Genomic DNA, 6000 nt, shown 5'->3' on the forward strand with positions numbered 1-6000 from the left:
ATGACGCTACTTGGTGCAAATGCTTCCCGACCACTTTAAAATGTGTGGCGCAGGATTGGTTCAATATCCTTCCGGTCGGGTGCATTAACTGCTTTACTACACTCAGTTTGCTGTTCGTAGGAAATTTCTCTTACAACATTCCGCCTAGAAAAACAAGTCTCAACCTAGCAACAATTGTGCAAGGAAGAAATGAAGGACTACGCTCGTAAGTCCAAAGGTTTAACCAAGAAAAAGCCTAGATTCATAATCTCCCGGACGAAATGGCCTACTTTAAATTTCTCCGGGGATTAAGGCATAATGGTTTTAAGTTTGATTTGGTGAGGAAAAAGATTCAGACGTACGCAGGTATTCTGCGGGAAGCCGAAGCCAACATTGAGGCCGCGGACTTTTGTTCGCTTACAAAATCAGAAGCGCCAGCCAAGGGGGCTGAGAAGAAACAACCCTCTTAGTAAGACTCGGCCGATCGAAAGAAAGAAGGAAACAAGAGAAAAGAGGTCTGGGTAGCTGACGGCTAGCAGGGTAAGTCAAAGAAAGTGAAGATGTACGAGCCCCAGTATGAGTTCAACAAAGATTACTATTCTATTTTGATGGAGATCAAGGATAAATTTGAGATTCAAAAGTGTAACACCCCAATAATTCTCCCTTTTCCAAACCACTTACTTTAAATAAAAATAGAGGAGAACCATTGGCATGTTACCGCCACGTGTTAAAACGTTAAGGCTTTATCAAAGTATTGCAACGAAAATCCAACTTAAATCTTAAAATAATATAATTTAGAAAACCAATAAGTCAAAGCTTACAAATTGGAACCATAAAGGCCCTTGTTTAAAACCAAACCAATAATCAAAGTCCCAAAACATAATTAAAGTAGTAAAACATAAATAAGTTCAACACAAAAAACGAATACTCTCAATCACACCAATCCCTTGACAATGCGTATGTCAAATCACCGAACTTCACATCATCAAGCTAACCTGTGCAATACTGCTCCCCAATAATACAAGTGTAATAATTGGATCATCACAGGGTCATTGAAAGGCGAAGTCCATGACCAAAAGAAAACACACAAAAGCACACAATCAGCAAAGCTGATTACATACAAGCTACAACGCACAAAACTTGACATGCTCAACTAATTAAAGTAAATAAACATACAACTTGAATTCATTAATCAAGACTCCACACTTAAACAATTCAATTGACTCAACATACTTTCTAACCAATTCTAAACACTCGACTCTTTATATTTAATTTAATTAATTTAGTTTGGAGTAAGCAATAGACGAGGTTGTCCGATCCACCAAATCATTTTGGTCCCAAATGACCATTTAAAATAAAAGTTTAGCGCGATGCAAGAATGGGCGCGACTCCATTCTCACAAAGTTAGTCTAGGATCCCATCTAACTTTCATTATAAAATAAAATGTAAATACCAAAAGAAAAGAGGACATGTTGATCAAACAAGCCTCGGAAAGCCACGGGCTACCACCGTGTACCCCAACCCATAATTGTCAATACTCTAGAAGTGCACGCTTTCTAGAGTTTTATTGCTCATCCATGTTTCACTTTACGTGATTACAATTTTAATTAATAGCCGACTCAATCCAATAGACGATACATAAACATCATACATCAATTTACTTTTAATCTTATTTAGGACAATGGTGATCACATCACAAATTGACCTTTAATTTCATTAAACTTCTAAATTATCCAAATTGTTGAACATAGTCAACTCACCTAGCCATTTCGGCTTAATCCACCTTTACTCAACATACTAACAAGTCATGATTGAGTAATAAAATAAATAACAACCTTGTGGAATAATTAATAAATTCATTCCACTTAAACCATTCAATTTCAATCCTTTAATAATCCAAATGTGGTTAACAAACCAATCCAATAAAAATATGCTTGTATCAACATTCCATACAAACAATTAATCTAATATAATTCAACATGTTTGCATCCATAATCCCATACAAATATAATCAATTCACCAAAACATGTCTCATAAACATAAGCACATGAATTAATTAAATGTATAACCAAACAATTTTCATCCAAGTGTTCTCTAATCATGAAACTAAGTTATTTTCTTTGGTACCTAAACATGATACTACTTACAACGAAGTAGACATGTACGTACCTCGTATAAACAATCCTTTGTGCCACTTTTAATCAATTAAAAGTCTCCTAGGGAATAATCACTTCCTAGAAAACAACCAATAATCACAAATTAATACTTAACCAAATTTCCAGCAATATAAATTAGATTAAAAGTTCTTAAAACTTCCTTTAAAACATGTTTTTATGCTTAATTAATCAATAAAAATACAATAGGAACAAAAGCCCCAAATTAATTGATCATAAGAACCCTAAAATCCCAATTTCAATAAATTAAAACCCTTGGTTTATAATTCATAAAATCTGAAAATTTATAACATGATTAAAATATGAAATTATTAGTTTAAAACATCAAAAACATGATTTTGATACTAAAAATATAATCTTTATACTACAAAATCAAAACCCAAAATAATTTAATAATAAACAAGATAGTATAACAAAAATAAAAGGAGGAGGAAAGAGGGGCAGCCACGGTGGGCCGCTTGGTGGGTCGCCGGCGGTGGTGGGCGGTGACCGGCGACCGGCGGTGGTGGGCAGCAGGCGGCAACAGGGGAAGCAGTGAGCTATGCTCACGTGAAGAAAGAAAAGAAAGAAAGGAAAAGAAAAGAAAAAGGGAAAAGAAAAACAAGGGAAAAAAATAAGGGAAAAAAATAAAGAAATAAAATAAAGAGAAGAGAGTTTACTAACCTTTTTGTGTGGGGAAAAATTTGGGGATGTATGGGGTATTTATAAGAGAGAGAGTTGTAGGGTAAGTAGTAAGATTGGGCCTCATAAAATTAATGGGTCAATTAGGTAAATAAGATGAGTTTGACTGTGTTTGTTTGGACATGAATTATAGAATGAAGGTATGTATAAAAATTTGTACCAAAATAATTTCCGACCCAAAATTAAAAATTGAAACTTTTGAAATTAAATTCCGGAAAAATACAAATAAATATTATAAATAATATATAATTTCATTTATAATATATTTAAAAATATGGGGGATGACAAAAAGCCTCAACCTTTGAGGGGTTTGGCCCAGTATAGGAACAAGAACAAGTATTGTCACTACCATAAAGATGTGGGTCATGACACGAACAATTGCATCAACCTGAAGAGGCTGTTGGACAAGCTGGCCGAGAAGGGCATGCTGAGCTCTTATGTGATGAAGTCCAAGTACACATACACACGGACAGACAACTGTAGACACCCATTTGTGTCTCCCCAAAACCAAACCTAGTGATGAATACCTTTCGCGTCAAACCATAATCGAATGAAGTGAAAGTGTGAAAAGACTAGTGTTGCGGTTAGTTTTTATTAAAAATCTTTCTTTCTGTTTTCGAAAACCAACTCTATTTTATGAAAATGGCCAATCCAGTTTAGTTTGGTCCATGATAAGGGTCCAATAATAGTGTAGTTAGATGGGACTCTAAAAGAGCTTTCCAACGATATATTATAAGCCCAATTCCGATGAATAATGAGGAAGTTATGGCCAAAATACTAAACTGGGCCCGGTTTGATCTTTACATACGACCCAATGATTTAGAGGAGTGCCTACTATTATTATTCCTAAAGCTATTAGGATTGATTATAGTCTTCTAGAGCTTCTAGAAGGTTCTTTTCATATCCTAGTGGAATTAGGATTGATAATTATATATATGACTTTTATTTGGAATAAAATAATGTTTTATATGAAATTACGATTTTAGGCTTCGTACGGACTTTACAACTCAATTTTATTGATAAGTGGACTCCGTGCTGAAAGCGTGTGAAAAATCCAAGCTGTCGCAAAACGACAAGCTTGTCGCCTGGCGAGAGGATGAATTCCTGGCGACAACGTGGAGTTTTATTCCTTTTCAAATTTTGCCTATTTTACAATCAATTTCCGGATTGTTTTCATATAAATAGGGTCCTTAGACCTCCGTTTTGAGTTATCTACAATCACCTAATTCTCTCTCTCTCTTCTCTCTCGAGCAATGCATGCTTTCTTTCTCTCTCTCTAGCTAGCGTTTACCAAACACGATACCGCACTCACAAGATCTAGAAACACCTAGACAAGTTCAAAGTTGCCTTCGCCCTAGACGTGAAATGTTAATACTTTTCTGAGGGTTTGGCCCCAAATCCAGTCTAAACTTTTTAACTCTTTCTTTGAATTATTTAATTTAATTCTTTAATTTTAATATTATCATTGAAGTTTACTAACTTGTGTATTTTGTTATTAGAAAGAGGTACGAGGCTTCGAAGTAAGTAATTAGCTTACTCCCTATTTATTTCAATGTAGAAAGCATGCTAGATTTGATTAATTCCTAGTATCATGTTATGATGTATTTATTGCTTTCTAGAATCATGTTTAGGATGCCTTTTATTCTTTCTAATAGCATGTTAGTACCATGTTAGGTTTAAAGCTTTCATCTTTATTGTTTAGTGACATGCTAGGGTTTGTTATTAATCTTGTTAGTATCATGCCTAGGATCTTGCTATTATTATTAAACTTTATTATGCCTTATTATGATTATTATTGTGCTTATTATTATGTTGCTTGATATTTTATATTATTGTTATTGCTTGATCACGCCTTTTATGCATGTTTAAGGGAATTTGTATTTGAAATCACGCCTAATAAGATAATTAATAATTTGGTTTAGGCTAATATGATTTTAATTCAAGTGATCGCCAATAATAGTTTTATTTGTGCATTAATATTCAACCAACATAGATTAAACAGGTTTAGGGCTAAACCTAATGTTTGCATGTTAGTCAAAAAGCGCACATGAATACGAGCAGAATAAATTAGAGGCCTATTTTATAGGGCGGGTCCTCTCTTTTGTAGATTGGATTCGTACCCTCATCCCCGAACCCTATTTGGTTCTTGACCTTATGGAGTTGATGATCTCATGGATCGTTAAGGGGTGTAAACTTCACCTCGTGAACGGTTTACAAGTTCCTAAAACTTGTTGGCGACTCTTTTGCTCTCTTTTCTTTCCCTTTGGACGCCACCATACTTAAGTGTATGATCACAGTGGGGTTCAAGCTTGGGGTTAGTGCTTGAAATATTACCTACAGTTTTTTGGCGACTCTATTGGGGAGGATTTTTATTTTAATTCCTGAAATTTATTTTGGCAATGATTTAGAATGAGCGGATGAGACTCAAAAAGTTCTAAGTATTTCATGTGCGTAATTTTGATTAACATTATTGTCATATGCATAAAAAAGGTCCTTGATGTGTCCATTTTATATGGTATTTTACCCCCGTCCCTCGGTCATAATTAGTAGTGTTTTTGGCTCTTTAGAGCCACTTTTATTACTAATCGGTGTTTTCCAGTGTTTTCGTAGATTTGGTTGACTTTTGCAGGGATTTATGCTTTTGGAGTATTTTCCCGAGATATTTTGGAGCAATCACGAGCATTGGAGAAACACGACCACTTTTGGAGCCCAAGACCGATGAGAGCCGGTGATTAAGGGCTCGGTAATCGAGATACCGAGGTATATGTACCGAGTGATCAAGACCCTAAGTGGATATCCGGATTGGGCCGAAGAAATAAGCCCAATCGAAGCTCCAAGCCTCGAAGAGCCACAAGGGCCCGATCGGGCAAGCTTAGCTTGATCGGGCAAGAAGCGCAGCAAGCCAAGGACGAGTGGCCCAAGGCGCGCCCGATCGTGCGAGGGTTAGCACGATCGGGCGGTGCTGCTGAGGAGAATGTGCTAGCAAAAAGGCGCGCCCGATCGGGCGGCCTTTAGCCCGATCGGGCGCGTGTTTCTGGAGAAGTGTTTTTGACGAGCAATTAGTTTCTAATTAGGAGTTGTTTTAGTTTTGTTTAAGTACGTTTTTTAGGACGATTAGGGGGACTTCTTCTCTTATCTCCTTCTCTTAGACTTTCTCTCTCTACTT

Source organism: Chenopodium album, chromosome 8 (genome assembly GCF_948465745.1).
Source record: "Chenopodium album chromosome 8, dcCheAlbu1.1, whole genome shotgun sequence".
Lineage (NCBI taxonomy): Eukaryota > Viridiplantae > Streptophyta > Magnoliopsida > Caryophyllales > Amaranthaceae > Chenopodium > Chenopodium album.